Source organism: Narcine bancroftii, chromosome 3 (genome assembly GCF_036971445.1).
Source record: "Narcine bancroftii isolate sNarBan1 chromosome 3, sNarBan1.hap1, whole genome shotgun sequence".
Taxonomy (NCBI): Eukaryota; Metazoa; Chordata; class Chondrichthyes; order Torpediniformes; family Narcinidae; genus Narcine; species Narcine bancroftii.
Window position 1 is genome coordinate 345,345,501 of NC_091471.1, and position 24,690 is coordinate 345,370,190.

Consider the following 24,690-nt stretch of genomic DNA (forward strand, 5'->3'; position numbering starts at 1 on the left):
TTTACTGCCAAGAAAGTCAAGGGTTTCAGGCACATGGGAATATACCACCTGAAGGAACACTCTCTACCTCGTGCATTATCCAAACTTGCAAATATTTCACAGCCGCTGTGTCTAAATCCTGGAATTTTATCTCGTCAGCATTTTGTGACCACCTTCACCACATGAAAGGTACCAGTTCATGAGCATGGCTCACTGCTTTGAAGGTGATTACCAGTAGGTATAAATAACAAATGCTGGTTTTAGCAGCAAAATCCACACATCAGTCTTTTTTGAATATTTTATTTATGATTTTCAGACTCATATTAATCCTATTAAATGGCACATTCTTTTCCAACATTAGTGCATATCATACAGAGTCTATTTTACCACCCCCCATCCCTCTCCCCTCCCTCCTGCACCATAACGTAATACAAAAAACAGGTTATATAAACTAAACAAATACAGTATCATTAAACACAAAAACATTTAAAGGAACTTAAGAAGAGCCCAAAAGAAACCTAAAATAAAAGAATAAGGGACAAAATGCACCATGACCCACTTCCCTGATCTCAAGCATTCCACTACTGGCACAGTTATTGCATTCACTTTATCTAAAAGGGGTATAATTACATCTGTGCAGATAGGGTTGCCACACCCTAGCATATATGCCAGAGTTCTTCCTCAAATCGTATGTGATTTTCTCCAGGGGAATACAACTCTGCATTTCCATATTCCATTGTGTAGTATTTAGTTGGAAGTCGGACTTCCACGTGATCGCTATACACTTCCTGCCGACCTTCACAAACTGAATTTAGTATATAGACAGTTTAAAATTCATGTCCATAATGTTCTCTTGAAGGTACAATTCTGGATCCTGTGCAAAATCCACCTTTGTAAATTTTCTCAGAATATCCCCCAGGTCCTCCCAGAAGGATCTCACCTTTGTAAGCAGCCAGGTTGAATACATAAAGGTTTCAGTCTCCACACCACACCTAAAGCATTTTTCTAAGATTTCTGGTTTAGCGTTATGTAATTTTTGTGGTGTGAGGTAGGAAATTGTATTGCACCAACCTGTACCTGGCACCTGGCACCGCTTGTGGATGGTTGGACCCACCTTTTCCTCAACTTGTATAAGCCTGGCTTCAGACCCTCACTTTAGAATAGGAGATACATTGTAGAGATAAATTTATACATATTCCCCTTTCAAATTTATGCATATTCCCCCTTTCCCCCACCTCATAATACTGTTGTTTAGATCTTAGGATCATCTTTTCTATCTTGTATGTTTGCATTGTGTTGTAGTTGAGTTTTTTGTTTATTAAATTCCTATATTTATCCTCAGAGCCTGATCTTTGATATCTTTCTCCATTTGGGTTATTTCATGCTCCAAGTCATTTATTTCTTTCATAAGCCCCTTTTTGATACCACTGGTATATCTAGTTATCATGCCCATTAAATAAGCCTTCAATGTATCTCATAATAAGAAACTATTGGTAGCAGAGGGACAGTTTGTCTCACAAAACTAATCTATCTGTGATCTAACAAAGCTACAAAAATCTATTTTTCCAAACAGCAACAGATTAGGGCATCATCTATACACCGTGGCCCATTTATCTGGCATTATAATGAACAGAGTCAAGGGGGAATGGTCAGATAGTAACCCAGCCATGTGCTCAATCTTCATCATCCTCCCTTCCAATTAGGCCGATGCCAAAAATAAATCAATTCTAGTGTAGGTATCGTGTTGTGTTGAGTAAAAGGAATAGTCCCTCTCTCTCGGATATTGCCTTCTCCAGGCAGCTATTAAATTCAGCTCTTTCATAAAAGCCAGGGCAATTTTAGCTGCCCTGGCTCTGTGTTACTTTCCTCGCTGACATATCCAAAGCATAACAGATAAAAAGTTAAAATTCCCTCCAATCAAAATATTCTCACACCCCTCTGTTACTTTCAAATATATATCTTTTCCATAAATTTCTCATCATCAAAATTCGGGGAGTGTCCATGATTCTGAGTATATGTCAATGTATCACCACAAATCTCCAGACCACCGCTGGAACAGTTTTTCCTATGAGGATAGACATTCCCCTGGCCCTGGAATTAAAGGAGGACATCAGCACTTGGCACATCCACCCCCTTTTTAACTTTATATATTCTTGATTTGTGAGCTGCGTCTCCTGCAGGTATACTATATCTGTTTGTATTTTCTTTAAGTGTGCAAAACTCTTTTTCTCTTTATCATTCCATTCATCCGATTTATCTTAATACTCACTAATTTATCAATTACCCCAGAGCCTCTCCATTATTTTCCTCCCCTTCATTCTTTTCCATAATACTTGTCTTCCATCTAATTTATCTTCTGCAGATCCCTGACCCAGACTGCCATGCTCCAAATAAAACCGAAACAAACTAAAACCAAATCAGAAAAATACAAGAAATACCCCCAAATATACCCCAATCTTCTTATTCCTCCCCTTTCTCTCCCAGCGCCAATATCCAAGATACTAGCGCAAACTCACCCATTTTGCACCCATCAGTTCTATTCCCCTTTCTTAGATCTCCCAATATTAAACTCTTTATTTAACTTTAACATTCATACTCTTAAACAATAAAACATTCACATCCAAATTCTTATAACATTTGCAATATCTACAATAGTTTATTCCTGCATTTATGTCTTTTTCCACCCAGTGAGGATGGCAAGGCTTCCATGTAGCCCATTGCCTCCTTAGCATCTGTAAAACATTTCTTCTCACCTCCAGTTCATATTACTTTTAAAATTGCTGGGTGAAGGAGGGTGAACTCTATCCCCCTCTGTCGTAACATTTTTTTAAAAACCCAGTCAAATTATTTCCTGCGCCTTAACAATGCAACAGCAATATCTAGGTAGAAGAGAACTTTCCTTCCCCCGTATTCTGCCGGGACCCCCCCCCCCCCCCCCCATTTCCTTAATCCTAAATGCTGCCGCCTGCAAAATTCGTTCTCTGCCCTAGTAATGAAGAGGTTTTACCAGGACTGAGTGGGGTCATTAATCGGGGCCCGTACAGGTGGGAGTGATAGACCAATGGGCCCTATCAATCTTCAACTTACCCTCAATTTTGTCCTGCTCCAGTACAACCAAGATCTATTTATGTGAAGAATCCCAAAGATCTCATCCTACCACACCCTCCTTCACCCCCATTATTTTAATATTATTCCGTATACTAAAATTTTCCAAGGAGTCCATATTCTCCCATATCTTCTCCCTTTCCCTCATTCACACATCTATTTAATTTTTATTCCTGTCTAATCTCTTTTCCACTTTTTTAATTGAGTCTTCTATTATTACTGCTCTTTCAATAAATATATCCAATCTTTCTTTGATCACATTTTGTCAGGTCACCAATGTCTTTAGTGTCTTTTTAATCTGTCCGATGGCCTCCAATAATGTCTCTTATAGAGGGCATCAAACCCCCTGCCTCCTTCATTTCCCACCTTCCCTTCACTGATGTCCAGTGTCTCAGGTCATTTTCTGATAGGTCCTCCTCCTCCCCATCTGAGTCATTTTCTTCCTCCTCTGATGTCAGGTCAAGATTTCCAACATCTCCCGGCCATCTGCCTCTCCGACGTGCCCTGACGTCGCCACCAGTCATGTCAGTCCTGCTGTCTGCGAGGCCTGTTGCTTCGCAAGGTCGACAGCGTTCCTATCGCTTTGACTGTGGTTCCTTCCCAGGCCCCCTCCCCCATGGATTAGCCTTACCAGTGTCACTTTCACTCATCCCTCCGGGTAAGCCCTTCTCCTGCAGGGCAGTCTGAGGCTCCGCTCCCACTGCCGATTTTGACACAGGCCCGAGGTCAGCCTCAATGTCCCGGCCACCATGGGGTAGGCTTACCCGTCTCTCTGTTGGCTCTGACTTCTGCCATCTCAAAGTTGGTACCTTCTGCTTTCCCATTTTTCTCACTATTCTGAATTTAGTGACTTTTTCTTTACTACTGAATCTTTTTTTCTAGGGGGAATTTTGTTTTTTTCTCTTATCTCTAATTCTATCGGGATCTCCAAGTCCCTCCTACTAGTTGTCTGCCACCATTTTAACTCCCACACATCAATTTTTATTTTGAAGTTAGCATTTTCAATTGTCTCCTCTGTAAAATCCCTTTGTCAAGTCGATAACACATTCAGATTATACACTAACTTTGTTCAGCAGAGATTTTTTATTTCTCCAAGATGTGTACAGCAGGATCTTTAGTGTTTAATTCAGGTTTTGAATACATACATCAACAAGTCATCACCTAAGTTCTCAGATGTATGTGTTCTACCAATTTCCATACCCACCAATAGTTTAACACAACCATGGAAAAGGAGAGATTACACATTCATCATGAAGTTCTGGTGACGACAGCAACAAGTTAAATGAATTGAAGCAGTAGCCTCTACTTACAGGTTTGAATGCAAACATTCGCGAAATCAACATGAATTTACTGGAGCTAGAGCTTAGTTACTGAAAGCACAGACAATGCAAAAAAAGGGGGGGGGGGGGAAATGACAAGAGTTTGCGTAACTGTGGTTTGAATGAATCATCAGAAATTTACAATCTGTGTAACTTTCCCAGTGAAACCATAAGTACTTCTAAAAATGAGTCACTGTGGAAGAGAAACATTATCCAGAAGTCCAAACTTAGAATGAATATTGATAAGATCTCGCTCTTAAAAATGTTGACGTTAGGAAATGCATGCTTAAACTGGCAATTGCACCATGACCACAGGTTCAATATATCCCACAGGAATGGACTGCTAAGCTCAAGTCCAAATCACCCTTCGATTCAAGGAAAAAAAGTCTGCTCATTGGATAAATTTGCCAGTCTTATTTAAAGAGGTATTAGACCATGAACTAGATGCAGTTGTTTTGTGGTAAGACTCAGAGCATCGATCAGAGGAAGAAGAGAAAAACAGATCATGATATCAAGGGTCATAGTTTTACAGTATTGCAAAATTATTCAAAATGTTCATGCTTCTCTAATGAGAAAAGAGGGAATGCAATAAAATTGCTATTAAACAATGACTGTGGATTAGAACAGATTTTATATCTGATTTTTTTTAAGTATGCAGATAAATGGAATCTCTAGTAATTACTGCAAATAAGAAAAATTTCAGAGATGTGCAATGAGGAGGTAAAAGATTTTATTTTAAGGCATTTTCTACATCACTTATCACATTCAGATTGTCAGTGTTGAGGGCCAGAGTGTTAGATCAAGAGGATGCTTCAATACTTTTAAATAAGGAATAAAACTATGAAAAATAAATGTTTTATAGAATTTCCAAAGAGCACTAATTCATACCATATTTCAAATTAAGTGATATGTTAAAGAAAAGGTTTTTTTTAAATCACTTTTTACAATGAGTTCAATTGAAGCTGCGATTTGCTCAATGATCACAAATTGTCATTGAATTAAAATCAGTCATTAAATGAATCTGAGAAAGTTTGAAGTCATTAACAGAACAAAATTCATCACTCACCATGCTTCATGATGCTTCTTTAAACAAAAAATGTTACATATTTCAAGATCAGGATACTTTAACTTCAATACATACATAAGCTTTGTTGGTTTTAATGAACTAACAAGAAGCCAAGTGTTAACTGCAAATAAGTCGTAAACCATTCTGTCGAGGTCATTCATTCATTTCCTGCATCAAAGATGAAACAACAAAGTGGCTTTCAGAATGGAGCTTTTGTTACTCAAGTTTGAATGGTTCAAGGAGTCTGCCTATAATCTGGCAAAAGACCAATGCAGTTTCGAATTTTATCTTATTAAGGCCAGTAACCCAACTGGACAATAAAACATTGTTCCAACGTGTGCATTTGGTAACATTACTTAAAAGATATGGCTTGGATCAGTCATCTTTCCACCTACAATGAAATGAAAACCACATGGTTGGACCAGAATTCAGCAAGTACTGATATACATCATGTTTTTGTTCATGTGCTTTCATTCTTTATGATACATGTGGTTATATTTTTTTCCATGAGCTTAATAACTGCAACTTGAGAATAGCACAGTCATTAAGATAACTTGGGACATTGTTTATTGTTTGTGAGTGATGCAAATAAAGTTTTGATACAATCTGTAATATTACAACGTTATTATTTTTTAATATTTTATTTAATATTCCATACATTCAGTAGCTACAAATATTATATAATAGTACAGATATCAAAAAAAAGAACAAATGATTACATACATTATGGTTTTCACCCCACCCCAAATTGCCTCCCTCCCACCCAACCTTCCCTCCAAAGAAAAACAATATACAAATTGAAAAAAAGTTAAAAAGTTATAGGTACAAAAAGACAATAAAAAGGAATATAAAAAAAGAATCTTTGGATTGCAGAGAGAGAGAGAGAGAGAGAGAGAGAGAGAGAGAGAGAGAGAGAGAGAGAGAGAGAGATGTCGTACAGTACAACTTAATAATTCTAACAAACATAGAGAGGAGAATTCTGCAGGACTAGAGAGATGAAAGGAATATCACTACAAATTTAATCCCATTATTTAAGTGTACGGGCATTATATTTGTAAAAACGTAGAGTACTTATTTCCTAAATTATAAGTAATTTTTTCCAAAGTAATACAACTTCAAATTTCAGCATGCCACCTTGGCATAAAGATATATTTGATTACCAAGTAATTGCAATACATTTTCTTGCTACCGCTAATGTTAATTTAACAAATTTCAATTGATAAATTGATCATTTCAATTTAGGATTTGTACCTTCATTATTTCCTAATAAAAATAAATTGGATTTTAATGGAAAAACAATTCCTGTAACTTGTTCAAGAAAGTTACATATGGTCACCCAAAAAGGTCTCACATTGGGATAAGATGACGTTGAATGTATAAAACAGTGATTTTCAACCTTTTTCTTTCCACTCACATACCACTTTGTATTCCCTATGCTATAGGTACTCTGTAATTAGTATGGTGGAAAGAAAAAAGTTGAAAACCACTGTTTTAATCATTCCTAATGGACTCGTTATGTGCACGGTTTCATAACTCCAAAGGAAATGGGCCAATAACAATTTTGATCAAGCAAAATATTTCAGTTACAATCGGTTCTAGAGCAGTGATTCTTACCCTTCCCTCCCCACTCTCATCCCACCTTAAGCAATCCCTTACTAATCCCGATGGCATAGGGATTACTTAAAGCGGTATGTGAGTGGAAAGAAAAAGGTTGAGAACAACTGGTGTAAAAGATCCTACATCTTCGCCACACCCAAAACGTTGATCTGATAAATCTGATTTCAATCTATTCAATTTTCCCACATTTGTTGGTCTATTGTAATAATCAAATCTATTTCCCATCTCTGCTTGCATCTATATAATCCTAATTTAGGAGTTCCTGCTTGTAATAATAAATATATTAAAGAATTTTCTAACAGCCGCACCTCCTAATAAGAAGTTATATCTCAGTACAGCTACACCAAAACATTGTTGGTCCCAACTTATCTCTCTAATATGCTCTGAACTGAAATAACAAAAAAGGGTATTACGTGGTAGAGCATATTTGTTTCTCAATTGTTCAAATGACATTAATTGACCTATTTCATAACAATCTTCCACATTAACAATCCCTTTATGGAATCATATATTTAAAAACTGATTATTCTATTAATCAATGGCATTTTAGGTGATTATAGACCTTCAAAAAATAACTTGATTTTTTAAAATTTCAAAATAGTGTCTCTTTATCAACAGTTTTGATTCCCATTTATATACAAATTCATCTGCTTTCTTTTCTCCTATTTTATTCAATTCTCTATTAACCCAAGCTGGTTTTCTATTTAAAACAAAAGCCAAGAATCTCATCTGCGCCACTCTAAAATAATTCCCAAAATTAGGAAGCTGTAGTCCACCCAATTCGTATTTCAATGTTAACTTCTCTATAGAAGCTCTTACCATTTTACCTTTCCAAAGAAATCTCCTTATTTGCTTACTTAATTCTTGAAAAAATTTTTGAGGTATTAATATTGGTAACGTCTTTAAAAGATATTGTATCCTTGGAAATATATTCATCTTTATACAATTCATTCTTCCAACTAAAGTAATAAGCAAATATATCCATTTTTAAAAAAATCTTCCTCAATCTTTTTAAGTAAAGACAAATAATTCAATTTATGTAAATTCTTCAAATTACTATCTGCACATATTCCTAAATATTTACTAGTTGCTTTTAGCTATTTAAACTGTGTATCTCTCTGGCACTGAATATAATTACCTGCTGTCAAAGGGAAATTTTCACTTTGATCCCAATTTATTTTGTAACCACAACTTTTCCATATTCTTCCAATTGAGCATACAATCTTCGTAAGGATGACCCAGGGTTAGTCAAATATATTAAAACATCATCTGCAAATAAACTAATGTTATGTTCCTCTTGACCCACCCTAAAGCCCTTAATTTGTAAATCAGAATGAATCACCTGGGCCAGTGAGTGATTCTTAATTGTTAATGAGCTTGCATTTCATATTCAGTTGATCTTGGCTGCCGTCGCTCCCCAGGTCACGTGCCTTTCTTTTAAATTCTAACTGCCATTTTAAAACTATAACTGTACAATTAAGTTGAGTAAAGCTTGGAAAGCAGCCAAGTTTTTAATTCTTATTAAACTTGTGGACTTCACCATGTGAAAATAAATTCCCAATTTCAATTTCCAATCTAGAACCAATATACAACATTTGCTGTAAATCTGAAATTTAAAAATATGCTGGAAATATTTAGCCAGTTGTGAAGCATCTGTGGAAGGAGAAATCGTTACTGTTCTGATGATGGAGGTCATCAATCTGAAATGTTCACTCAGTTTCTCCTTCCACAGATTCTGCCTGCACTTCCTCTTAGAACTCCGATCTTTGTAACAGTGCTCATTGTTAATTATTAAATAACCCAATGGTGCATCAAACTGTCTTATGACTAATTTCTGCATTCATTTATTGATCAATTCAGATAGACAGATGCAATTTGTTGATGGGTGAGACCCAGTACTCACCTCCTGTGGGATACCTGCATTTGCCCTGATCCTTTGCAGCCTCATGCAGCAGAGTGGGCTCCAATCTTCTGCTGTCAGGAAGGGCATTCAATTAATTTCCCAATGTCTTCAATTATCAATTACAATGGATATATATTTAAATGAGAAAAAATGTTAAACACTGATATGAAGAAAATAGTTTTCAGTGCAAGTCAACAATCCCATTCATTTGAATCAGGTCAAAATAGGCGAGCCAATTATAGCTGGTGGAAAGCCAAAGGACCAGATGCATAGTGCATTGGCACAGTATCTCGTGGAATGCTCTATTAATATACTCCTTATAATTTCAAATCTTAATTTCAGCAAATTTAATATTTCTACTTCACCCTTAATCTTATGTGCCTGTCCAAATGTTTACTTTCTGTGATATGATTTATAAAAAGAATTATGATTAGTGTTTATTACTTTTTAAAATGCTGCTCGCCTGCTTGATGACTTCACTATTCTTGGATTGTTGGAAGTTCCAGATAGTTACTGATTCCACCTGCATTGAATTCGTCCATTGTTATTGAATGAAGATCTACCGGGACCAATGCCTGAAGAGGGCACACAAAATCAGTGAACCGGTGCAGACTCGAAAGGCCAACATGGCCTGTTTCCGCTCCGTAAATGGTTATATGGTTATGGTTATATGGGAATTGGTGCTGGAAGCAGTGGCAGAGCTGGAGGGTGCAAACATCTGAAACACACTGACACTTATGCCGTTGCTAGTTGCCACTTCTGAATGGAACTGTTAGCTGGCCATCAACATGATCTACTGAATACCTCTTTAAGATTCACAATTATGTGTGTTTGCTTTGATGATAAGAATCACAGGCTTGATGAGATTAATTAGGTAGCAAATCAAAGGCACAGCAGACAGTGGCTGAAAAACAAAAGACACGGATTATAAAGAATCTCTGTCTTTTTATATATATATATGGAAAGCAACAAAATCTATATCTGAACGTCTGTAAATAAATCAGCACCCACAGACTCAGTTGTACCTTCACATATAAAATACAGCCTTTGTCCTTTTTGAGGCAGCTTTCTTTATTAATAAAGCAAATCCTGAAATGTTTGATACCTCTGTTACCTGCCCTCAATTCAAAGGCTTCAAAGATTTGTTTCTCACCTTCAGGGAAAAAGAGTATCATATGGAAGGCATCAAAGCACATAGACTGATCAAAGAGATTGTTGCAGGCTTGCAGGGATACACTAAAAAATTTAGGTCAGACATAACTTTACTGATCATCTGGTTAACTTAAATATTGTAAAAGTGAGGAAAATTTCTAGTTACTGCCTGATGGTGAAAAGTAATAAAATTCCATGACTCTACATATGGTTGTGGGCCATGGACTGCAGCCACAGCCAGTGGGGTTCAGAAGGCTTGGGCTTCAGCATACAGCACTCTATTCCACATGATGGCTGCGTTCAATGAGCTCAGTCCAGCCAGGATTTAATGTTGCCTCATTTCCCAAAATTATTAGCCTCCACATCAGTTCCCATTGATTGAAGGGTTGAAAAGGAGAGAGAGAAAAAAATGAATCAGAAACACGTTAACCTGATATTGGTAATGGGGAAATAGCTAGCAGAGCAGAGGATTTGGAAAATGGTCAAGGTCAACACAGTTATAAAAACCGAAAAAATAATAATCTAGATGATGGAAAACTAAAATGAAAATAGAAATTCTGGAAATACTCAGTGGGTCAGGCCACATCTATGGGAAGAAAAACAGAACAAATGTTTTAGGTCAAAGACCCTTCACCAAAACTGGAAAATAATTCTTGACAAATTTTGTGAATGAAGATTTAACTTGTAGAATGGATGGGGGAGAACAGATTTATTTAGACTTCCAGAAAACTTTCAATAAGATCCCACACAAGAGATTAGTATATCAAGGACAGCGAACTGGGTGGTAATCAGAAAGATCAATAGGAATGAACAAGGTGCTATTGGTGGGACACCACAGGAGTCAGTATTTGAATACAAACTATTTGTGAAATATATTAATAACTTTGATGAGGGAATTAAATGTGATATCCTCAAGTTTGCAATTGTCAACTGTAGTTTGTCTGTTGTTTCATTCACTTCCTCTGGTGAATGTTGCCTAACAACCGGGATGTTGTGCATATTTTCATCTGTGTTTACTCGATGATCCTTAGTTAATTTTACAGGAGCTTTGTCAGACTGATAGCCTGACAAAACAAGCTGAACCACTGATACCAATGGCAACCGAGAATCTGAGTAGGAGCCTGAATCTAATGTTTTATTGAGCACTCTTGTTGAAAGTCCTTCAACCAAGTGGCCAGAGTTCACATGCTAACCTATGCCATTATTAAGTATCAGGGTACTCACAGAGTCTCTTCATCCTAATAGTTGCCCAGTTCTCCACTGCCAATCAAGGTTCAAGGCTTTAACTTGTGTCATCTACAAAAGCACACAATGACATGTCACTAGCAGCATCTCTACCAAGAAGAAAAAGAGAAGCAAATGAGAGTCTTTTCATCGAGTGTCTGTAGATCCTGTCACCTCCTCTGGTGCTGCCAACCCTTAGCTCCTGTAACCTCCATTCCTGCACAGCATCCTGTTCATTCCAGCAGTGAATCTGAGCTCCAGGCACTCGTCACTCCCTAGCACCAGATTATGGACACCCAATACATTTTGGAAGCTGTCAGCATTCGAGCCCCTTCAGGATCCTTGCTATCCTGAATTCTGGTCCAAATCCCGGTCCCATGAGCTGATCACCAGCAGCTTGCGGCTTGGTGTGAGTCCTTTGACCACCAAGCGCCTTGCTGGTCTCCTACGTTCTGGGGTCCACTCCCAGGCTTCTGCTCAGCAGGGGCAGAGAGGGGTATTCTCCTTCTGTGGTGTCCTCAGCCAGTCTGTTGTTCCTCTGCAGCCCTGATGGTCTGGGCACCCAATAATGAGCAATGCTATCTTGGGCACAGACCTCCAAGGATTCTTCAGTGTTTTAAAAAAAACACTGCCATTCTTGTCTTTCACCTTTGGTGGACCATTGAGTGTGATGACTGGGCAGCAGGGCCACTCAGTTAATGGGAGCATTAGACAATGTCACCCTGACCCTTCCAGGTCCACACCAGTGGCAGAACTATCGTTAACACAACTGCACCATGTCACTATCTTTGTCTCTGATCACATATCGCAAAAAACTCGAAGCTTGGCTCCAAAATATTGTAAATCACACAACCATCTCTGGACAGTCAGGTTTCCTTTTGGAAAAAAAACAATCGAAGTTAAACTCTTAAGATGTTAGAGGAAAGGAGCTTTAGAGGAAGCGTAAAAAAATATTAGTATGAGTAAAATATTTAGACTATGAGCAACAAGAACTTCCTTTCCTAATAGGTTTGGGACTCCGCAGTGAATTGGAATTCACTGTCTATGCATCGTTCCCGTGGCTGGCTCCTCCTTCACCTACCCCAGTATAAACCCTGATTTTCCCACCTTACATCAGATTCACCTGAGGACTATTGATTGCAAGCTATTAAAAACATGTATGAGTGCATTCAGACACATTAAAATTTTAATAGCTTAATTTTGAAATGGGATGGAAGCCCAGTTGAAGCCAGGCATGCTTCAGATCGACCCCCTGTCCCCTAAGGCCCCAGAGGAATCCGCCTACTAGCTGGAGTGCTCGACAGCCACACAAGATGTCTTCAACTTGGATGGTCTCCAGAGATCAGCTCTTCTCTCTTGAGTCTGATAGAGAAGGCTTAAAGGCCCATTACATGAGGCCCCATCATGATGTGCTGGTGAGGCATTGACACTCTCAACAGCGGCAGCGTTTGGGTGAGTCACTGGATGACTACGTTCTTGAATTGTGGGGCCTGACCAGAAAATGCCACTATGAAGCAGCCACGTCCCGGGTGAGAGAGGAGGATCAAATCCAGGCCAATCTCATGGCAGGAGTGAGGTCAAAGTCTGTGAGGCAGTGACTGCTGGAGTTGGCGAAGAAAGACTTGGCCAGCACCCTGGAGCTGGCGAAAGCATTCGAGCAGGCCCAACTGGGAGCTGATGACCTCAAGGTCGAAACCAGCGCCTTTTCAGAGGACCAGGTCATTGGGGCGCCTGTGACCCCTGGAGCCCCAGTGCCAACTTCTGCAGCCACATGCAATCGGGGATGCTACTTCTGTGGACAGGCCATGGCACAGGATGCGGTAAGCGAGGGCACTGGGTCAAGGCTTGCTTGGCTAAAGGGAGCCGAAAGAGGGCGACCGCGTGTGCAACCCCCGAATCATTGCTCGACCCATGCCAGAGTCCCAAAGGACTGGCCTCCACCTCTCTGTACTGTTTGCCACCAGCGTTGTGCTGCGCCTCATGGCGAGAACTGCCACCAGAAGTGAAGCATCACGGAAAGCCATGCCTCGAGGTCAGCACCACTTAGTCCATCATCAGATCAAGATGGAGGGCAGCCATCTTGCCACATCACGTGGTCAATGCCATCTTGTCTCCCGTGGGCCAAGAGGACAGAGTCGACAACAGCATGGGGAGCGACAGGGTTTCTGGAGTACTGGCAATACCTCACCAATTAAATAACTTTTCGATGAAGGTGAGGGTAAATGGACATTTGACTGATTGCTTAGAAGACACTGGCTCCACTGAGAGCTTTATGAACTCTGCGACAGCTCTGCGGTACAGCTTAAGAGTGTACCCAACAGACTATTGTATTTTTATAGCTTTGCACTCTCACTCTGCAATGATCCAGGGGTGTTGTATAGGTCATCTAATTGTAAAGGGGGGGGGTATTTTATAAGTTCCAATTGAATGTACTGAAAGATTTTTGTGCTCCTGTGTTGCTGGGCCTGGACTTTCTGTGTCACCTTAAATCACGGTGTGGAATGAAAGATCCCAAAGGCCGGATACCACATACGGACTCTCCACCTTAAATATTAATTCCTCCCCCCCCCCCCACTGTTTCTGAACCTGACTCACAATTCCAAACCAATAGCTACAAAGAGCAGGGGGATCAGGAATTTATCAGAGCCGAGACACAGTGGCTGCTCAAAAAAAATTGAACTTTGTAACAGTCCATGGAGAGCCCAGGTGGTAGTTATGAAAGGGGAAGAAAAGTCCAGGCTGTAGATTGAGTTCAGCCAGACAATTATTCATTTCACACTCCTGGACATGTATCCCATCCCTTGAATTTTGGGCATGGTAAACAAAATTGCACAGTACTGGGTCTATTCAACCATCGACCTGAAAGCTGAATACCATCAGTTACCAATCTCTACACAGCATTTGAGGCAGACAGATAGCTTTATCAGTTCCAGAGGGTCCCTTTTGGTATTATCAATGGGGTCTCGGTCTTCCAGAGACAGATGGACAAAATGGTCGACAAGTATGGGTTGAAGGCCACCTTCCCTTATCTTGACAACATCACCATTTGTGGACACTCTCTGGAAGTCCATGACACCAACCTCCAGAGGTTTCTCCACACAGCCAAGGGCTTGAACCTTACGCACAACCCCAGTAAGTGCATATTCTGGATGAAACGTCTGGCGATCCTGGGCTATGTGGTGGAGAATGGTGTCATTAGCCCTGACTCCGATAAATGCGCCTCCTGTTAGACGTCCCGATTCCAAGGACCATGAAAGCCTTAAGGAGGTTCCTGGGCGTCTCCTTAAACACCCAGTGGGTCCCTCATTATGTAGATAAGATCTTGAAGTTCACCTCTTTCCCATTGTTGGTGGTAGCCCAGGTGGCTTTAGATTACATTCAGAGCTACATCGCAAAGGCCACCATGCATACAATGGACCAGAACACACCCTTTCAGGTGGAAAGCGATGCCTCTGACATGGCTCGGGCTGCTACCTTTAACAAAGAGGGCAGACCAGTTGCCTTTTTCTCCTGCACCCTACAAGACCATGAGCTTAAGAACCAATCTGTGGAGAATGAGGCTCAAGCCATTGTAGAGGCCATCAGGCCCTGAAGATACTTCGTGGCCGGCAGAAAATTTACACTGCTCACCGGCCAGCGATTTTTGGCATTTATATTTAACAATGCAAAAAGGGGCAAAATAAAGAATGATAAGATCACTAGGTGGAGGATCGAACTCTCCTCCTATAATTACGATATAGCATACAGGCCATGTACTCTCAATGAACCTCCAGATGTCCTGTCAAGAGGAAGCTGTCCCTCTGCACACACTGGCCAGTTGTGGTCACTGCACGATGAACTTTGCTACCCAAGCATCACCCGCATGGCTCATTTTGTCTTGGCACGCAACCTGCCCTATTCCAGTGACCAGCTCCTACCAGGTCTGCGTGGAGTGCAAGGCGCACTTCTATTGCCCAGACAAAGACCACCTGATAAAGGCATCCCGCCCCTTCGAATGATTCAGTGTTGATTTCAAGGGTCCCCTCCCTTCCACCAATGGAAACGTGTACTTTCTCAGCATCCTCAATGTGTATTCACATTTTCCATTCACCATCCCCTGCCCAGACATTTCCACCACCACGGTCATCAGGGCCTTGAAATCTATTTTTGCCCTGTTCGGGTACCCCAGCTATATCCATAGCGACTGGGGATCATCATTTGTGAGTGAAGAGTTATGCCAGGTCCTGCTCATAAGGGGCATTGCCTCAAGAAGGATGACTAGCTACAATCCCCAGAAAAATGGATGTTGAAAAAGAGAACATGAATGTATGGAAGGCGATGAAATTGGCTCTCCGGTCCAAAGGCCTTCCAGACTCACAATGGCAAGAAGTCCTACCCACGGCTCTCCACTGCATAAAGTCGCTCCTCTGCACGGCGACCAACACAACTCCTCATGATCTTATGTTTACATTCCAGAGGAAATCCACGTCCAGGACTACACTCCCAGCTTGGCTGATGGCACCAGGGCCACTGCTGAGAAAGCAAGTGAGGAGAGGCAAGACAGACCCCCAGATCGAGAGGGTGCACCTGCTGCATGCCCATGTGGCATACCCTGATGGCAGAGAGGACACCGCCTCGATCAGAGTCCTAGCACCTGCCGGAACTGAGGATCTGATGCCTCAAGTGATCCAGGAACTACGGAATACCCCACCCAGGGTCCCGCAGGATACTGCTCGGGAGGTTCACCCCATGACCTCAGCTGGAGGTCTCGAGACCCACTGACCCTGTACCACAGGTGGTCCAGGAAGTTCAGGAAGCCCAAAGTCCTCCAGTACTGCGGAGCTCGACCAGAATTACCAGACCCCCTGACAGACTCAACTTGTAAATATTTGCAAAAAATTTTTTTTTAATGAATGGTCTCTGTTTTTCACCCACAGGCTCATTTCTGAAGGAAGGAGTAAATGCAGTGAACTGGAATTCACTTTCTATGTATGGTTCAAATGGCTGGCTCCTCCCTTGGCTCCAACCTCACCTACCCCAATATAAACTCTGGTTTTCCCGCCTTACCTCAGATTCACCTGAGGACTATTATGTCTACTGGCCATTGATCGTAAGCTATTAAAAGCGTATTTGTACTCCTCACTAGTCTCTGAGTGAAATCAGTAGCGTTACAGACTTCAAAATTAAAAAAAAGGTTTCACCACTGTGAACTTGAGACTGTCAACAGTCTGAGCATTTGGAAATTAGGACTGCAAAGTGAGCCCAGAGGACAGCAAATATATCCAATTTCATTCATTAACATTCACCCCAACAAGTCCACGGCTTTTTTCATTACATAATGTTGAGATTTGAATCAAAAATTATTGTAACGTACATTTGTACCAGTTGGTTTGAGTGAGCCATGGGTTTTTACAAACTAAAAGATGTTTTAGGAAAGATCAAATGAAAAATTCATAGTTTGGTTTTGGCAACACTCACCATTATTACTTTAACCTTCAGTCCAAATCTTTGAAGGAATAGCATGTGGCATTAATGCAAGTCGTATTTCATACAGTACTCACAGTTGATCCATAAGATCAGAATATATTTTAAGACCATTTATTTGTGGTTCTGCTCTTTTGGTAATGTCAGTGTATGTACCTTTCTCGGATCTGTTATCCTGACAAATTGTAAACGAAAGCCTGACGTAGGAGTCAGAACTTTTTTTCTATAGGTAATGTTATAAATGATTTTTTTTCTTTTACTGTAATTTGTCCAATCACTGAGGTAACTTCCTTGAAACTTATTGAATATGAATGAAAAATGATCGAGTAACTTGTAGGTTTCCCACCAGCTCCTAAGCCAGTGAACACAAGAGACCTCAGGCTACTTCCAGCTCGCTTGGATAATTTCAATGCTCATGTGTTAATCATAACTCATTAGTCTTGATTGTATTTTGGAGGTAAACAGAATACTAATTAAATACTAAATTTAACCTGAGAATTTCTCCACATCATCCTCAAGAATGGGAAATCTTGAAAGACACAACGAAACAATTGAAATTATAAAGAATTTAAATGGAATGAACGTGATGTTTTCTAATGGGAGGGCAAATAATTGTTGCCATAAATAGCATCATGATGTAAATATGATGACTGGTAACTGGGGGCCACATGAGAGTGGCCAATTCCAAACTCCCTCACCGTGGAGAGATCAAAAGGGAAACTTAGCACAGACTAATAATTACCAGTCTCAGACCACAAGACTGAGAAACGGCAGCCAACAGTCATCTCTGAACCCAAGGCTCGGAAGTTGGAAACTTTTCATCCAGGATTTTATTTGAACCATTTTCTACATTTAATTGATACAAGGTTAGAGTGGCTGAGGATCATTTGCATAAAGAATTATGAGCCCCATGGAATTTATTCTTGTAATAATGGCTTCCGTTGGCATTCTAATCAATTAAATGGTTCTCTGAAGTTCATATTCCGAAAGAGGACATGAATTTATGATGACTACTACAGGCAGTTCGATGTGGAAGGTTCTCCAAATACAATCTGGGAGGAATTATGTTGAGGCACATCAGCCATGTGTTCTGATGATCCATTGCTTAGTGCACAAACATGTTCTTGGACTAATTAAAATGAAAATATTGACTTGTCAACATTATTGGCTACAGATGGGAAAGTTTGGATTCTTACTTTACATTATTAGATATTGTGAATTTTGTACAACTGGAGTTTGTGTTTATTTAAAGTCTCCCTGAGAATGATTTGCTTCCACTACAGCACAGCTGGTCTTAGAAAAACGTGCAAAGTAGCTGCAAGGGAACCCCAGGAATTTGCCTTGGTGGAGAAGTAATTAAGGGGGGGGGGGGCAATGTATTGAGCAGGAATGGAGAAAGCATGCACATTGCTTTTACTGTAAGATGTGCTTGATTTATTCCAGCTGGCACAGTGCAGTGCTTTGTTAAGGACAGGTGGATCTCTGGCACAATGCAAGGGAAGAATTACCTATCCAAGAGGGGAAGCATAAGTGAATTATTCCAATAGCGGAGGTTTCCCGGTGTTTGCTGCCAGACACTGAGCATGACCAGTGAACAGCGATTCCGGCAGGAAGTTCCTTTTTGGCAATAGCCCATGAGTCAGACGATGTGCCAATATATCAACTCTGGAATGTTGTGAGCAGTTTGCCTTGGACCTATATCTGTGCCAGCTGCTAAGTCTGAATTCAAAGCTCTTTATAAAATTATTAGGGAGCTAGTGTATCCAAGATTTCCTTGAATAAACTAACAGTAGAACATTGAGAAGGAAATTGAGAATCATTGCTCAAAACAGTGTCCATCTTGTAATTCTTGAACCATTAAACTCTGCACCCTTAAGATCACAGAGAAATGACATTGAGCTGCCTGTATCTTAACGTAGACCAATGCACCCAGCGCACTTACACTTACTGAAACACTTCAGGAGTTTGCGGAGGTTCGGTATGACATCGGAAACCCTGGCAAGGTGTGTGGTGGAAAATCTGCTGACTGGCTGCATCACGGTCTGGTATGGGGACACTAATATCCCTGAGCGTAAAGCCTTGCAAAAAGTAGTGGACACAACCCAGGACATTACAGGCAAAATCCTCCCCACCATCAAGAACATCTACAGGAAACGCTGCCATTCGAGCAGCAGCAATCATCAAGGATCAACACCACCCAGTACACGCTCTATTCTCACGTCTACCATCAGAAAAGAGGTAGAGGTGCCATAAGACTCACACCACTAGGTTCACAAGTAGCTGCTACCGTCCACCATCAAACTCCTTAACAATAAACTCAATCAGGGAGTCATTTAAGGACTCTTACTCAAGAACTTTATTCTTTTTCTCTCTCTGTATTGCACATCAGTTTGTTTACATTTCTTTATTTGTTTACAATGTGTACAGTTTTATTTGCATTAACAATGAGTGTAATTCTGTCTAGCCCACAGGAAAAAGAAACTCAGGGTTTTATGTAATGTAATGTATGCACTCTGGCAATAAATCTGAAATCTGATAATACTGTAGCTTTTGGTTAAGCCATACTTCAATTTTAAATGTTCCATTTTTGTCTTCCAATCCCTCCATGGTCTCAGCTCTCTTAGCTCTGAACTCCTCTGGGCCCTCTAACCCTCCAATCCCATTAACTCCTTTGACACTGACTCCGTGAATATCCTGGATATTCACCATGGGCAACTAGGACTTCAAATGCTAAAGGCTGAAGCTATGAAATTCTCTCCATCACTCTCTCCAGCTCTATTTCTCTACTTCAGGATTGTCATTTAAACCTACCTCTAACTATGTTTTTGTTCATGGGCCGTAATGTTTCCTTTCAGGGCTTGGTCTCAATTTCAATTTTCAAATAGTTAATATAATAATGTTTATTTGTATGACATTGTAGCAATGTGAGGACTATTCACAGCAACCATTCCCTATCAATTAGTCTATAACAAATGCACCTATAACATGAGGAAAATCCCAGTAGTGAAATGTTTGGAAAACCATAAATTCAACAATACCAAGAGTAGTAGACATGCTCTGTATGGTAAATGACTCCATCCCAAGGTATTAAGTAGGTTTTCATCAATGCTCATCCTGCCTGCTACTCTGAGCTCTCCTTGATCTGTCAATCATGTATGTATCGTCCCTGCTCCTCCCTTGACTATCAACTGATATCTCCAAAGTGCATCGGTGAGGAAGTCATAATAATCGGTTAATCCTGCGAAGTTAAGTAATAAGGCTTTACTGCTAAGTTATTTTCTGATTCAGACCTTATTCCAATGAAAGAGGGGTCACATGCATTGAATTTTGGGATGTTACTTGCTGCCTGGGTGAAATTGTGAGGAAGTCTGAATATTTGCTTGGTCCAAAAACCAATAGCATATTTAAAGAGGAAAACTTATGTTAATGGAAGCAGAAGCACTTTGGGCTTTGTTTTGCACGTAATGGGTCAAATATTTTTATCTGCATATTTCCCAGGAAATCTGACAACTTAAAATAAAACATCTAATACACACCGGAAATTGTGAATTAAACAATTTTGTGTTTATTTTAAGCTTTCCTGGAATGTGTGGTTGTTTCCTTGTATTTGCTTGAAAATGCATAGCACAGTATTAAATATGGACCATGCAACAGTTTCTTTCTTGGCAATGTTACTTTAGGAGCCATGAACCAAAATGCAACTGTGGAAACAGTGATGTCAAATTTTAGAGGGAGCAGGATTGTTCCCGAAATTCACCTTGAAATCGATGAACAAATCTGTGTTCAACTAGCAGTCAAATCTTCATAGTCCTGAATATTCTTACCATTCATCCTTACCCTGCCGGATCCCAGCTAAACAAAGCCTCCATTTTTAAATTTTAATCTCTTCACGGTTCCTCCATTCCTTCTTTCTCTTTCCCATCCCCACCTCTTCACTCCCCTTAATCAAGCTTCTGAAACTTCCTCAAAGTTAATTGTTGGAGGCTCTTGGCAGCCTTCAGCTGCCAAAAGACCTAATGTCTGAAACTTTAGTCCTCATCTTCTCCAACCCTCTAAACAAAGTATCATTAGTAGCTCCTAACAACCTGTTTCTTTTATCAAACCTGTACCTTTATCAGCTTGTTGCAGTGTTACTTTGATAATGTGCCTGTGAAGCAACCGTGACAGCTTTGCTGTGTTAGGTCACAATGGATGCCACAATGGATGCCACAATGGATGCCACAATGGATGCCACAATGGATGCCACAATGGATGCCACAATGGATGCCACAATGGATGCCACAATGGATGCATGACCAAATGATAAAGGAAAAGCTGAATTAATCAGAATAATCAATGGTGATCATAGCTTCAGCATGTTGGTGAAGAATTTTCAGAACAGAAAATTCAATGTCCTTACTCCTCCTAAATATTATGGACTTACCACACCTCATTCACAAATTACTAATATTCTGAATTTCAAGATATCTGCCATGATTTGGTAGGAAACTATACAAGCAATCCTCGGGTTATGCACGTCCGACTTACAGACAACTTACGAATGCACTATGGGTGGATTCAGCGGTTTGTCAGCTCAAAGAAGGAGAACGCCGTCCACCATTTTAAGTCAGATCATGTTGCTGGTGACCACCAAAATCAGCATAATGTGCCCGTTGGACTGTACTTTAGTGCAAGAACAAGCTCAAAGCCTTATTAATGATTTAAAAGCTGCACGTGCAGCAAGTTCCAACTTACCTACAAATCTGACCTAAAGACAGACCTCGGAACAGATCTCGTTTGTAATCCAGGGATGGACCTGTATAAGTAAATCACAGCAATTTTAGTACTTCAGGGCATTTATTTGACATCTGACATATATTTTCAATTCAAAGTTTCTCTAAGGTAGATATTCTTAACTTTGTCTGCTCGCAACTTAATTCACTCAAATATTTCATTTTTTTTCTCAGGAGGGGGGATTTTGCAAATTTATGGATTGGACAGGTGGTGGCTGACTTTCATCTCATGCAGGAGTGGTCTGGGTGGTGTACTCACTGGAGGAACATGGTGATGGCCTTGTGGGCTGGAAGGCGAGCTCAATTATTATTTGAGGAATCAAACTACATTTGAACTTGTTACATTTGAACACTTGCTGTACCTTTCAGAACTAGCTTTATTCGGTGTAAACAGCTAATCTGCCCCAGGCTGGTAACGGTGGTAGCATTTTTGACCGTTCTATACTTGTGACTACTTTTGCTACATTTTGCTGGCTGGTGATTGAATGGTAATGCAGATATTCTGGAAGTTGGAAGCAACAGCAAGAATTGTCATGCTGTGTTTTGGAAAGATATATGGTTATTGGAAGAAACATATTTGTAACGATAACCAAGGTTCCACAAAACCTTATCTTTAGGCTGCAAATTTGCTACATTAGATTCATCTGTTTATTCCTTTTCTGAGAACAGTTGGTCATATTGATGAATATCATTTTGTTCAGATCAGAGGAAACTGAAAAAGATGTAATCTTCATCCTTTTCCAACTGTTCCTACAATTTATAATGCCTCACCCTTGTCATATATCTGCCCTTAGCACAAAAAATAGGTTCAAATAATTTCTTTAGGCCTCCATACCATCTCGTAATACTTTCTCAATATTCCTGGCCTAGCTTTGTCAGAAATACCAATTCACCAAAATCTGCAGGCTTTGAGTAATCTCTTTGCACAACCAATTCCCCTGGTCTACTTCAACCACAAGACTAGACCTCTGATGCCTGGTAGCAAGATCCTGAAAAACTGGTGCAACAAATAAAACGATGGAGGAACTCAGCAGGTCAGACAGCATTCTTCGAAGGTAATAGATACCACTGGAGAGTGAAGATTTTGTTTCTTGAACACATGGATTTTGGGTTTCTGATCATGAAAATCATCTTAAAATCTTCCTAGCAAATGCCGTTTTTAAAAGATTTGACCTATTTTTGTGATTTCCTGTCATATTTTAAGTCACTAATGTATTTCCCACAATGCAAGCTGATTTGGTCAGTTCAAGCATGCCTGGGCATGCATTCAGTGTAGGTGCTATGCAATTATTGTCTGAGGCCTGGGCACGCTTTGAGGGGATAGATGTAGACAAGATATAAAAGCAGCTCACATATACATTGATATGGATTGTTGATGATATGGTCTTCAGCCATAGCATAGTGAGTGTACTTAACAAAAGCATTTATTGTCTTCAGGAAGATTCAATGCAGCAGAAATGTCTCATCAATATATTCTGTTGCATTTGTGGTGAGTATACACTGAAGGCTCAATGACTACACTTATTAAGGAAGTCTATAAGCTCAACTTCGGTTGTAAAATTGGTGACCAAGACAGGCCCTGGGCTCCCCACATTTGTTGTGCAACATGTCAGTTAACCTGAAAAGAGAACCTCTCTGGGGTTATTTCAATTTTTTCAATAGACTTACTCACATCCATCCTATTAATATGACAAAATTTACTGAAAATAAAACCATATTACAAGGGTCCGACCGGGACGTTGGTTGGACTCTCAAAGTTCTTCTTCTTGCTGAGAGACGTTTCTACCCCTCAGAGTCTCAAACTTCAGCAGTGGGAGCATGGCTTATATTACCCAAAAATTACTTACTCATAGCCCATCACCCTGAATAAATGGTTTACTTATCTTCAAGGTCTCCTGACAGTCTGCGACCAACAAAAGACAACTGCATCTCTGGGCCCCATGGTGGAATTTAGATTATGTCTTCTGATTCATATGTATACATTCTTACATTACAACCTGCAGGAGTGTAAGGGGATTGGACAACACCAGGCCAGCTGTCAATCAATCAGTCGGCCTGAAGGGATTAAGCCCCACCCGGTCGGGTGTCAATCGCCCTCCGGGATATAAGCCTGCACCGGCCTCCCGAGGCCGCAGCCACAGCCAGCCTGGCCCTGTGGAAGTCTTTGTGGATTAAAGCCCGTTGTACAGTCTTTATCTTTATGTGTGTCTGATTTTGGCTAACAGTGCACCACAATAATGATAGAGGAAGGAAGATGGGGGTAGGGAGAAACAAGGAGAAAAGAATTCAATTCATATTTCACAAGAAAAGCCTCCATCCCTTCAGCTGATGGCTTCCGTGAGGTAAAGTCAATGGTCTTGAAAATTATGGACAAGCTTTCTGCAATTATCAGCGTTACTGAGATGTAAGGATTTCTATCTATTGGAAGGATTTAGAAAATTAAGCCTTTGAGATCTAAATTTTGTCAACATGAGCATATCTTGGCCACGTTTAGTGAGAGTCCTCTTGCCTCTGTTTCAGATCCATCAGGAGAAGTATTTTATTGTGTTGTTTTGTACAAATGAAGGTCTTGGATGATTAGTGTGAGCAGTTCCTTTGGTCGTTCAGGACACAGTCTCTGCCAATATTTCTATGCAATACTGAAGGAACTCTTCGCTTTCAAGCTGTGGCTACATCTGTTTACTCAGATGGTTGTGAAAGACCCCGTGACACTATTAAAGAAAAGCAGAGATGCTCCCTGCAGTGTCCAAGTGGATATATTATAGAGTTTATTGTTATTACACAAGTGCAATAAAAAGTGGTGTTTCAGTGTAGACTGATCTTTGATGATCCCAGAGTAGTTTATGGTTGGGGTTAGAGTACTGCAGGGAGGTTCAAGAGCTTGATAGATCTTGGAATACAAAAACTATCCTTGAGCCTAGAGGTGCTGGACTTCAGGATGCTGAACCTACTGTCTGAAGGTAGTAGTAAGAAGAGATTGTGACTCAGGTGATAGGGATCCTTTATGATGTTGGCTGTCTTCTCAAGGCAGTGCCTCATATAGATGTCTTCAATGGATGAGATGTTGGTGCATATGATGGACTTGGCTAG

At 40.3% G+C, this 24,690-nt stretch overlaps 2 long non-coding RNA genes across 33 annotated transcripts in view; both read right to left on the reverse strand.

Moving 5' to 3' along the window:
• The window catches only part of LOC138759331 (uncharacterized), a 186,920-nt gene that overhangs the window by 95,579 nt on the left and 66,651 nt on the right, over window positions 1-24,690 (reverse strand). For 16 of the 32 annotated variants that reach the window (XR_011354764.1, XR_011354774.1, XR_011354766.1 and 13 more), the window contains 6 exons: window positions 21,563-21,623; window positions 11,366-11,437; window positions 9,794-9,893; window positions 9,434-9,564; window positions 8,990-9,060; window positions 4,395-5,860 (listed from right to left, as the gene is read on the reverse strand). This is a non-coding gene — a long non-coding RNA (uncharacterized lncRNA). Of the gene's footprint in view, window positions 1-4,394; window positions 5,861-8,989; window positions 9,096-9,433; window positions 9,565-9,793; window positions 9,894-11,365; window positions 11,438-16,822; window positions 16,851-21,562; window positions 21,624-23,447; window positions 23,535-24,690 lie in introns of those variants that run through there. The other 16 variants (XR_011354784.1, XR_011354777.1, XR_011354770.1 and 13 more) reach the window with 16 other exon arrangements.
• On the reverse strand, window positions 20,371-20,994 carry LOC138756601 (uncharacterized). Its single transcript, XR_011353186.1, has 2 exons — window positions 20,938-20,994; window positions 20,371-20,529 (listed from the first exon to the last, which is right to left on the reverse strand). It is a non-coding gene; the product is annotated as an uncharacterized lncRNA (long non-coding RNA).